Source organism: Larus michahellis, chromosome 1 (assembly GCF_964199755.1).
Source record: "Larus michahellis chromosome 1, bLarMic1.1, whole genome shotgun sequence".
NCBI lineage: Eukaryota > Metazoa > Chordata > Aves > Charadriiformes > Laridae > Larus > Larus michahellis.
Window position 1 is genome coordinate 162430779 of NC_133896.1, and position 12246 is coordinate 162443024.

The 12246-nt window shown below is 41.8% G+C and overlaps 1 protein-coding gene across 4 annotated transcripts in view; it reads left to right on the top strand.

The window, feature by feature from the left end:
• The window catches only part of FGF14 (fibroblast growth factor 14), a 422212-nt gene that overhangs the window by 44315 nt on the left and 365651 nt on the right, over positions 1-12246 (top strand). The window contains exon 1 of one of the 4 annotated variants that reach the window (XM_074562125.1): positions 9488-9905. The exons of the other annotated variants lie outside the window; for them this stretch is intronic. The gene's annotated coding sequence lies outside the window, so the exon portion shown is untranslated. Of the gene's footprint in view, positions 1-9487; positions 9906-12246 lie in introns of those variants that run through there. 4 annotated transcript variants of the gene reach the window in all.

The following is a 12246-nucleotide window of genomic DNA, read 5'->3' on the forward strand; positions in this document are numbered from 1 at the left end:
CCTCTTCTCACCAAGTGTTAGCTACGTAGGTTTCTAGTGCTGAAGAAGGTCAAAGGGCTGTGCCAAGCGTATGTAGGAAGGTGTGGGAACAGAGCAGTTAAAATAATGAGTCAGACTGAGTAGTGAGAGCTGCCAGAGTATGCCAGAGGTAAAGGCAAGGTAGCCGTCAACAAACAGTAAGGCAACAAACATGATTGTTGACTGTTGGCCTTGGTTTGCTGCTGCTGAGGAAATTAGCCTATCCAGCACATCAATGGTTACATCAGTGTGCTGAAGAGAAGGATGCGATCCAACTACTTTGTGTCAGAAATAGTCTGCAGCTTCAAAGTATTTGATTATTTCTACCTCAAGAAAATAAAAATTAGAAATTTAGAAAATTAGAAATGCAGTACAAGCATTTTGAAGAAGCAAAGGAAACCAGTGGAGCATGGTGCTGTAGTATTTCTCTTGCTTAGGTTTGTTCAAATGTAAAAAAGGGGGACTAGTCCATATGTGAGGAATTGTATGCATTAGGGCTTGACCCGCCATGTGAGATGCCATGGAGAGCGCTGGTTGGACTTCCCCCTAATGGCTGCCAGGTTACTGATCCTTATGTGAAAAACTCATCTCCTATACTGCAAGACGGATTTCTCTTTAATCATCAAGACCACTACATCAGGCACGCAGCAGGGGATAGAATGCATGTATGTGCAACAGCTGCTACCTGTTCCCCTCGTTGGGCTATGGCACAGCTTTGACTGAAACCACAGAGGCCAGTGCTTTTCATAACAAAAATTCTTGTGAATTCCCATTGAAATGGTTCCTAGTGTACTGCTGCCCCACGCACAGCCACAGCTGTGTTACGTGTGCTGTGCTGGAACTGGGAGTACAGACTCTGGCAACTGCAGTGTGGGCACTCCTGGAAGTATTTACAAATGAGGCCAAATTCTCTGTGTGCTTCTCGCTGGGGAAATAAAGAAAAGGCTGAGAGGCTAGAAACCTGCTGGGGGAAGATGTGCCATTGCCCTTCTGCCACATGCCTGGATAGATAGTGAGGGAACTTCTCCAGGGCTCAAGGCAATCAGTTCCACGAGAAAAAAGCTAGTTGCTGCAGTTGCTATTAATGTAGCCTTTTGTTTTTCATATGGATGAGCAAAATGAAGTGTCAGTCAAATGGAACAATTATGTCAAATTATGTTGGCTTTCCCACCCTTTTCATGAGGGAAAAAAGATAAATCCTTGGATGTTTTCCTTGCTTTATCAGTTTAGCAGCTGGGATTGCTTAATCATACAGCCGTACTTTACCAAGTCTGCATATGGCACATGAATGTAGGAAAAGCAAACTATACATCTCATGCTTTCTCCTCTGTAATTTATAGAATAGAATAGACAACGTCAAAAGAATAGAATAGAACAGACTATTTCAGTTGGAAGGGACCTACAATGATCATCTAGTCCAACTGCCCGACCACTTTGGGGCTGACCAAAAGTTATGGCGTGTTATCAAGGGCATTGTCCAAATGTCTCTTAAACACTGTCGGGCTTTGGGCATTGACCACCTCTCTAGGAAGCCTGTTCCAGTGTTTGACCACCATCTCGGTTAAAGAAATGCTTCCTAATGCTTTGAGTCTAAACCTCCCCTCGCGCATCTTCGAACCATTCCCATGCATCCTGTCACTGGATCCCAGGGAGAGGAGTTCAGCATCTCCTTCTCCACTTCCCCTCCTCAGGAAGCTGTAGAGAGCAATGAGGTGGCCCCTCAGCCTCCTTTTCTCCAAACCAGACAAGCCTATTAAGCTCCTCATAGGACATTCCTTCCAGCCCTTTCATCAACTTCATTGCCCTCCTCTGGACACATTCGAGTACTTTCACATCCTTCTTAAATTGTGGGGCCCAGAACTGCACACAGTACTCAAAGTGAGGTTGCAGCCATGCTGAATACAGCAGGATAATCACCTCTTTTGACTGGCTGGTGATGCTGTGCGTGATGCACCCCAGGATGCGGTTTGCCCTCTTGGCTGCCAGGGCACGCTGCTGGCTCCTTTTGAGACTGCTGTCGCCCAGCACCCCCAGATCCCTTTCTGCAGGGTTGCTCTCCAGCCACTCTTCTCCCAATTTATACTTGTGCCTGGCGTTACTCCATCCTAGGTGCAGAATCCAGCATTTGAACTTGTTAAATTTCATCCCATTACTGGTAGCCCAATGCTCCAATCTATCTAGACCCCTCTGCAAGGCCTTCTGTCCCTCAAAACAGTCAACAGCACCTCCCAGTTTGGTATCATCAGCAAACTTGCTAATGGTGCATTCAACTCCTCCTGCATCCAGATCATTGATAAATATTTGAACAGAACTAGCCTTAGAATTGAACCACGAGGAATGCCACTGGTGACCAGTCACCAGCCAGATGTTGCCCCCCACACTACAACCCTTTGAGCTCTGCTGTTAATCCAGTTCTTCATGTGATATATGGTAAATTGCTGCTTCTCAGTCCAGAAGCATATTCTCCTTCACAACCTTTAAAACGCAGCAGGATATGGTTAAGTGGAAGCAGGTCCATCTGCAGAGCGTGCAGGAGGGTGGCACCAATCCTGCCTAATTGCGTGGTTTGGAGGTGTCTGTGCTGGGGGGGGGATGTTAGTGATCTCTCTGTATGTCACTGTCTTGCACTCTGCCTCCAATACCGGAGCAGCTGTGGAGTTACAGATCCCCTGAATGATCTGTCCACCTCTGTGATACATATGTGCGAGGCAAGAGATGCGTCTTTATATCTGTCAGCCTTAATAATGCTCTGCTCGGTGCACGAGGCAACAACATAATCAGTGTAGTTTTCAGGGCCACAGGTTCCTGCTGCCAGCTGACTACTGAAAGAGTGGAGCTGGGCTGGGGGAAGGGGAAGATCCAGGGCTTCCCATGCCCTCTGCTAAGTCAGGCAGGGTTGACGAAACCCTGACTTTCGGCATGCAGATATCTGCCAGGGAATGGCACATGTTCGCTGAAGGAAGAATGACCTTCTGCGGGGATGTATTTTCCTCCTGCGTGACTGCCAGTGGTGCGCAGTGTTGCCTGTTGGCATGTGGATTGCACGTTAGCTGATGAAAATAAGACTGTGGGTTTATTAGCAGTGTTAATGGAAATACTGTTGACCTGAAAAGCTCACAGTGAACTTTGGTGGTCCTTAAAGCATCCTTTCCCAGAACGAATAAAAATGCAGTGGTAAAATTGCTTGATCGTAATTCATTTAATCTCATCATGCCAAACACCAGTGTTTTTCTTTGATGTAATCGTGCAAATGCTCTTATCAGGTCAGTAATGTCTCTGTACGCAGCACTGTGCACTTCAGCAGCTGGGCAGGAAAGAAATCATCGTGTCTGCTCTACACCCAGTGATGCCCTGGAGATGTTGTCTGCATAATATGGCCTGGTGCTCTCGGTCACCTCCCCATCATTTTCTGCTGAACATTGAACAGAATTGTTGGGAAATTCTGTGTGTGTGATGTGCAGGAAAGATCAATCTAATGATTCAAAAAGGCAAAGGGACAAACATAAGAACTCTGCAACTGGTGAAGGAAAGAAAGTATTGAAGACAACCACCTTTTTGTTGTAGTAATATCTCTTATCCTTATTAAAATATATTTTTTGTGGTAATGCACACTATTCTTATTTTTATGAGGAGTATGATGATGAGGATGTCCATGATAGTATGGAGAAAGAAAGCAGATTTGAAATAGTACCGTATGCTTGGCTTTGATTTCTTTTCTCTTCTTTTTCCAAAGGTTGCATCTTTCAATTTCTTTCCTTTCTTCCCCTTTCTGTGCTCTCTCATTGTCTCCTTGTTCTAACCTTTTTCTTTCATTGTATAGACATGGCTACACTTATTTTTACACAGTAGCTGTTGATCTAATGGTGTTACTGGAAGGTGAGAAACTGAAGCAATGAGCAGTGCGTCACTGGTAGGCTTGACCTCATTTCTTTTTAATTCTTTTCTTATAGTGTGAGTGAAAAATGCTTAGAAGAGTTTGAAGAGGGCACACGTGTGCACTTTCAGGACCTATTTGCACACATGAAGGCATCTGAGGAGATCTCTGGTCTTGGCTGCTTACTCCCACCTTCCCCCTCAGCTCTCTAACTTTGTGATTGTACTGGTACAAGTGGTCTTTGGATCTGTTCTGCACACCAAGACTGGGAAATAATCTGGGTTAAAAAATAACTTTTCAGAAAAAGTGCACAAGTGATGCATCGGGGGGCTACGGCAGATGCACAGGGACCTGAAGCCAAAGTAGGAATCTCTTAAACCAGCTTTGCCTCTGAGAAAAAGTGTTATTTGTGGAGCTACACCCTGACATGGAGAAACACGCACACACAAGCATGCACACATCTCCCTCATGCGATGCGGTAGGGTGTGAAAAGGCAGGGGCAGTTCAGTTCTGTACCACCCCTTCTGCTGCTCTCCATGAGGCAGTTCCTTGGAGGGACCTCCCTTTGGCAGGTAAGACCAGCCCCTCTGCTTCGCACATCCGAGCAGCACAGGAAGGATGGCATGTGGCAGGGAATGATCCCAGCTCCAAACACTGCCCAGCCAGGGCTTGGGATGCCTGCCGGGGGGCTGCCCGCAAGGGACACTTCTTTTCCTACCCCTCCTGCTTTGAGGCTCCGAGCAAGCTTCAAAGACTTTCGCTTTGGAAACCAGTGTTTTAAAAGAGACTGTGGGGTGATAAAGAAGTAGAAGGTAATGTGGTTACCAGGGGAAAGAAAAATCTTTGCCAAAGCATTCTTAGTGATTTTTTTTTCATAAGAATGGAAAGCATTTGCTTTATAAGGACTGTTTTGATTTACGACATTTTTTTTTCCTGCGCGGGCTTGCACTTCAGCATCTATCCTTGAGAACTTTTTATTCATTGTTTCCTTTAAACTCAGAGTTTATGTTCTAAAACTACAAACGGCAAAATAGGTCAAAATAGTATTTACCATCTCACCAGATACTGTTGCAGTGACATACGCACAATTTTGGAAGAACAGTTTCCTGCATGAGGGAGGTAAAAGAGCTGAGATGACCTTTTCTATTATTGCCGTTTGTTTATTTATTTGTTTGCTTTTCCCCTGGTGATTTTTGCATATTTTTACACTTAGTAGGGTTGTCTGGTTTCTAAAACAGTTTCTTCATGTATAGAATTAAACCTTTGGCCTTTTTTTTATTTTTAAAGGAGAATTAATAGAACATTTCACATATTGAGACCAAATTAAGTTATATTTGTGGCGGAGCTAATAATGTCAGGAACCCAGTATCTGCATTCCACCATGAAGCTGTGTGGAAGGAGAAGAGCAGCAAAGAAGCTCAGCTTGCAGACAATATCTTCTTTCTGTAAGCTTCCATGTATTCTCAGAGCAGATGCAGGTTCCTGGCAGATTTTTGTGCAGGTTGATGACAAGAAGTAATATATCGCCTTCATAGTTTGCTTTGGTCACCTGAAGCATGTGTTGACAGGGACAATTGTAAGACATATCCCCCTTTGTGGTTTTTCTTCCCTTCCATTTTCTTTTCATCACCTTCATTGATAGAAAATCATGTCTCGTTTGAAATCCTCATGGTTTCTTAAATTTGTTCCTTGAAAACTGCCTGCTGATTGTGTTAATAGAAAAGAATTTTCTATCTATCTCAGCTGTTGATAAAGTGGATTTTTATAGTACTTCTCACTGTGATATCTAGATGCCGAACCTTGATTAGAAAAATAACTCCAGAGCTCCTGGAAAGTTACAATGATGGTTTTGAATACTGCGAGATGGTATGATTTCATGAGATTGACAGAGAATCACAAATGTTAGTCCCTTGAGAAACAATTTAGACAGGAGTTATTTCTAAGCATTTGATATCAAAAGATATGCATGTTTATAGATACAAATTTTACTGATCAATGTGACTTAAATTCCCAAATTGTGAGATGCTGAAGATGTGATTTTTTTTAAGTTATAATGGCGAACAAGGAGAAGGTATGAAGAAAAAACAGCCTGACAATAGTACTGCTTTTGAAATGTTAGCTATAAGCTGCTTTCCCGACTCTGTACTAACTCTGTGCGATTAAAGATTTGAAAGCTGAGATCTCGGCCATGCGGTTCAGAACAGCAGGACCTTGTTGGCCCGTTAAAGAGGAGCCCCCTTGGTTACCCTGCAGAAACAGAGACCAAAATTCTTCCCAAGATGCAGGTAGTCAATCAACAGAGCACGATCACACATGGGATACACTGCAGAGTCCTTACCCTGCTGAAGTCACCATCAGAAAAACATCCCGGTGGTTGTCAGTGACCATTTGGGTTTAAAACTCACCAAAATACCTGGCAGCAGGACTGGGTCCCAATGCTGGACAGTGTGCATATTGTTATTAATCTTTATTAATTATAAGTAATGCTTGACTTTTCAGAAAGATTAAAATCTGGTAAATTTGAAAGGGTAACAGCAAGCTGCCTCGCATTTACTTAGAGACAAAAATTACATGCAAGATTTAATGTGATGTTCTTCTGATTAGCATTGCAAATGTAAGTAATTTCTTTGTAAACGCTTAATTAAGTTAAAATATTCTTCAGGTTTTGAGAGAATATTCATTCTGTTTTCTGTATATAGCAATTTTCAGGCCAGGTAAATATTTTTAAGATCAAATTATGATGTCAGCCACAAAGCAGGACTTTTGATATGGAGGTTCATTAGTAGCGTCTCCAGAGCTTAACTGTTTGTTATTTATGAAATTAAAGCTACCTTTGAGAGTAGTTTCTGGTGTGTGACAGCAGTGAATGACTGTGTATAGCGGACACACGTTCACGTGTATTAAAACACATATACAAGTAGCTGTAGAGAAGACGACGTCTCCTGGTCTTTCCTGTCCTGGCTCTGTCCTTACATCACTAGGAATTAGTCTTGTCAGAGACGAATGGGTCTACTAGGAATGGTTAATTTCAGAGGAGGTTCTCGAAAGAAGTATTTTAGTAGACTTGTGCACTGTGTATTGTGTGCTTTGTAGGTTTCAAGAGGAAGATGCATCATGTTAAAAGGCAGTGACTGTATCCACGTCTCTTCGGAAATGTGATAACTTGGGAGATGGGGGCTAAGTGGATGACAGAAAAGGCATCTGTCGATAGGAAAAGATTTTGCAGAAAAAAATTCATCTTTGTTGGTCCTGAAGTAGTGCGTGGTCTGTCTGTACAAAAATTAATGAGGATTTTTAGTAAAACTGTATTTTGAGTAATTTGTTTGGTGTAGTGGTGGTGGAGACTTTTTTCCAAAACACTGCTGTCAGTCTGACCATGTAAGGAACTTCATAGTCAAGAAATGGATGGACTCAATGCATTGAGATGTCTTTGTTTGTTTCATATAAATATATTTTATAATTTCAGCACTTTTTGAAATAAAGTTCCAAGTTTTTTTTCCAGTCCATTTATGCACAGTTAGGCTTCCTTCTCCCCACAAGTTTTCTCTTGTTCTTTCAGGGGGATGAAGGTGCATACTAAGATCCGGTAGAGACAGATCTTGTTTTATCTGGCTGTGAAATCTTTGGTTTCTCCTGAGTTCTTAGCCTATGCTTTTGCTTCTGTTGGTTTAAATGGGAATAGCTAGAAATGGGACTCAATTATTCAACTTTTTAATGACTGGTGAACTGCTAGTCATTTTGAATATCATCTTGCTTCCCCACTATTTTTTGTTTTTCAGAGGTGGAAGCAATAAAATAAATTAAAATTGCAGATATGGACATTTTCTAACATTTGTAATAAGATACAGAAGTTGATATAATATTACATAAAATTAACAATTTCAGTACTTGAAGGAAGCAATTCAGAAAGTTTTCTGGAAGCTATTAAAAGTCTGGTTCTGTAAGCAATAAAAAATTTGCCCTTAAGCTGTTTTGTAATGAAGCCTAAATTTAATTCATAAGAAAAGAAAATAATTTGCCACATTCTTGATGATATTCCAATGCACTTACCTGAAAGGGAGGAGGAGAGAGACATTTTAATTTTCTTAAAATCAAATGTAAGTTATGTGAGGAAATGCTGTTCCCACACAATTATCATAGAAATCCCGTAGCAGTATTTCAGTTCCTTAAGAGATAAATAAATGAAAGAGGACATTAAAGTCAGGCACGGTTACTTCAGGCATTTTCTCAAGGACTGTCTCATGCCTATAATTGTTTCTCTCCAGAGATGAACTCCCACATCCCACTTTTGATCCAGGTGGGAAGAAACCTTTTCCTTCATTGGGAGAAGATTGTCGGTTGTCAGAATTATCATTACCTACAGGTAGTGAGGACTCTTAAAAGCAAACAACACCAAATGATGGCTGCCGCCCCTTGATGAGGCTAATACCATTTACCAGCAGTTTCTATAAGTAATAAAGCAAGGGAGTTGTTTTTCTCCGAAATCCAAATATACAGTGTATTTATAAATTCATTTGGAGTTCAGTAGTGGTGCACAGAAGTCTGTGCTTAATATTAAAAATTGAAATTAGTTTAAAAACTGACCTGATGTTAAAAATAAGCATAGCTGATTTTTCTAGTGCACATCTGTAAACAAAAGAAACACCAGCTGTTTTTCATTCAGAGGTGTATGCAGTGAAAATTAAAAAAGGATTTTTAAACGGTATTTTCTAAGTTTTGCTTTTGAAGAGGGAGATGAGGAGAAAACAGCTGTTAACTGGTGAAAAGCAAAGGCCACTAGAGACAGAGCAGGCCAAGCAATACAGCAGTCTTCTGGAAGTGAAGGCAGGAGTTTGTGACATTTATGTGGTTAAGCACGGTACATTTCAAGCTCAGCTTTCCATCCTCCCTCATCTTACCAGCAGCCAGCTGTTGACTGCCTGGTGATGGCTAGTCTCTAGGACTGGAGAAAGATCTGGAGAAAATCTGCCCTTTCTCTGTCTTGTCTGCATGGAGCCATGTGGTGCTGGTGCAGGAAAGCAGAAGAATTATCATAGCCATCTGGCCCCCGTCTGCCAAAAACTTTACTGTCTCCCGGTAGCCATCTGAAGGGCTGCAAGTTACTTATGACGCTTATCGGGATCTTCTTCCCTCCTTTTCTTGCATTGCTTCAGGAGGTACACAACAAACATGGAGGAGAGAGGAGCATTTTCTCCCTAGTAGGGAGGATTTCCTGGTTCAAGCTGTAAAATAATGAGGGACCTATGTGGGGACACCAGCACAGCACTGTGGATCAATCTCGTGGCCATTCAGCTCGTTCTGCTTCCACTGCAGTTTTTTGTAATTTGTCACCACACTGAGGCTTTTCTCCCTACTTTCTGTGGAGGCAGGGGAGGGGGAGAATAAGATGGGTTATATCTGTTCTCACTTGATGTCTGGTAGTAAAATCATTCCGCAGGAAGTCCTAAAAATAATCAGTGTAAATGCCTTAGAAATGGAAATGTAATTCATACCGGCGAAGTGAAGGGACATTTTGCCAAACAAGCTGCAGGGCTGGGCTTTCGTGGGAGATGGGCTGGTACACCAGAGGCACAGGTTGTTCTGAGGTGGAACCATGATTCACAGTTGTGGTGTCTTACTCTGCACGTCCGAAAAGGCGGTGGAGCTCAGGCCTTGGTTGCAGAGGCTCTGTGCTCTGGGCTCCATGAGCTGACTCATCCGAGGACATACACTGCTCGAATGCCAAGCGAAGCGATGCAAATGAGTTGTCTTTCAGAAAGCTGCAGAACGTTTAAAAAATTATTTTGTAGAAGCTGACCTGAAGGTAACTGAAATGAGATCTCTTTGTATACCATTGGATAGTGAAGAAAAGAATAAATAAATGCAGTAGGTATTTCCTTAGGAAAAATGTGCATCAGAACGTGGGCATAAGAAAGTAGGATCCAGGTCCTGATACTTGTTTTGGGAAATTTCAAAGGTTTCGGAGCCAAGAATTTTCTTCGGAGTCAGGACATCCTACAAAGATCCGCAAGGGGTAAGCAGATGGATGTTCAGTGTGTTCCTTTCCCACTCCCTTGTTGAGCTTGGACCAATTTTACGGCAATTAGCATGTACCCGGAATAGCAAGCCTTAAAAATCTGTAGGGAAAGAAGAAGCTTAAGCGTATGTTAGAGTGTTCTGGGTAGACATATGAGATGAGAAGGAGGTTCTGCCTCTTATCTTGCTATAGTTGCCTTGGAATTAAACCTCTAAATCTGATCTGGTAATCCTAATTTCATTTTGTAGGTGATGGAGAGAAGAGAACAATTACAGAAAGTGCTTCATCTGACATTTTTAGACACGTTTTTTGGGCTGAGCTGGATCGTTCTTTGGAAATGCTGTTTTCTTTCCATTGAATACAGAGTGCTCAGGCCAATTCACTCAGACCTGGATGTCTAACATTATATTCGTGTGTTAGACTAGTTGATTTTCACCTGGATTGTAGGAGACAGGACACCTTGATCCAGGCTTGATCAAGAAGATCATTTTATCATGATAACCTCATTCTAGTCCATCGGCAGAGACTGCATGACTCAATATGAGGACCAGTCAATATTTACTTTCCTCATTTGCAAAATCAGACTGTTTCTTCATGAAAAAAAGGCAGCTTTGGAAGACAAAGAGAGGGAGTGTTACTAATAAGGAAACATACTGTTTCCATTCAACCCATCAGAAAAAGTATAGAGAAAAATGTTCAGTAATGATCAAGTAGGTCATTTCATGAGGCCTCATTATCTAAAGTGACTATTTCTCAAGAGGTCCTCTTTAAAGAATCGGTGCAGAATAGTACTAACTTGCTGAGCTATTTCAGTCCATGTGTGGCACTGTGACAGGCTGCCGCACAAGGCTGAGCTGTGGAGGCTGAGCAGGGCTTTAAAGTGCCACACTCTCCTACTTACCTATTTTCTGAAGACTGCTGTATGAGCACACTGTGTGGCACCATGGGTTGCTTCCTCCAAACAGTAATTACCTTTCTACCTGGAGTCTTAGCCCTTGGGAAGCAGGTTTTCAGGAGACACTAAGATGTCTAACCCAGAGGGGCCTCCAAGGAATGTTATGCAGTGTTCAATATTACATCTGCACGAAAACTTAAATGCTAACATTATTTTGGATGTTGCAGGAGACTCTGCTGCCGTATATATCATGTAGTTCTCAAAGAAATTCCGGCGTTTATCTGAAATGTTAGTTTTTCTTTCTTCTGAGTTTTAAACATGTTGAAAGAATTGTATATAGAGTGTGAGGTTATATTGTCCTGACACACAAATTTGGAGGTTTCCTGATTTTACATTGCAAATATTGGGGCACAGTATGATCTTGATGATCTTGCTTGCCACAGTTTGTCTTTTCAGGCTTCCTCCTTCTCATTCACCCGTATTTGTAGCATCTCCGGGAAATGTGGGGAAAGGAAAGAGGTAGGCCTTGCCGAGGACAATATTTCCATGCACGCATTTATCTGCTACAAAGTTATTTTTCAAAGCTCTTACTTTGACCATGATCTTTCCCTGGCACCCCCAATTGTCCCTCCCAAGGCCCTTCGTTACCTATTGCTAATGATATTATCTGTCATTCACTGTCAAGATTCAGTTGGCCCAGGATGTTCAAGTATATCTTCCATTTTTTAATTATCAAACAAGCATTTTTGGCTTTGTCCCTTAAGCTAGGAAGGGCTTCTACATAAACTTTAAAATGCTGTCTAGAACTTTATGTATACAATGAAAGCATTATCTGTAAAAAGCGCTCTTTCATTGTGAGATGTAAGTTCCTGCTGCTACAACAGAAGAGCAAACTCTCTGGATTTGCTCAACATTTTATTCAAAATTTTATTTTTCATTTGTGACTATTCAGTCTAGTTAATCATCCCCTTATCACTATGAATATGAAAGTGGGTATAAAATTTACTTTCTAAAGAACCCTCTCCCTTTTTTTGTGTTTGTTTTAAGGGGGTTTTTTGCTACCTCACTGATGTTTCTCCCACGTAAGTCTTAATATCTTCATTCTCCGTATCTTCTGGTCTTTCTGTGGCACTAGAGGGTTGGGGTGGAGGGCATTTTCCACACTCTCTGGTGCTCCTCTTTGTTTTCAGAGAACTAAACACGGTGTTCCAGTTAAGGCTGTAATGATTCACGTATCAGCCTTATAATCATTCCAGTATTATTTTCTGTTCAGTACCTTGTACATCCCAGCATTGTTTGTTTTATTGATTTGCAGAGTGAGCAGAAATCTTCACTGAACTCTTCTGCAGGGTGCCCATGGTCTTTTCCCTGGAAGCATTTTACTTGCTGTCATTTCTTCCTATTGACTTGCCTAAAATTAAGTCCTATTCTCTGAAGCATAGA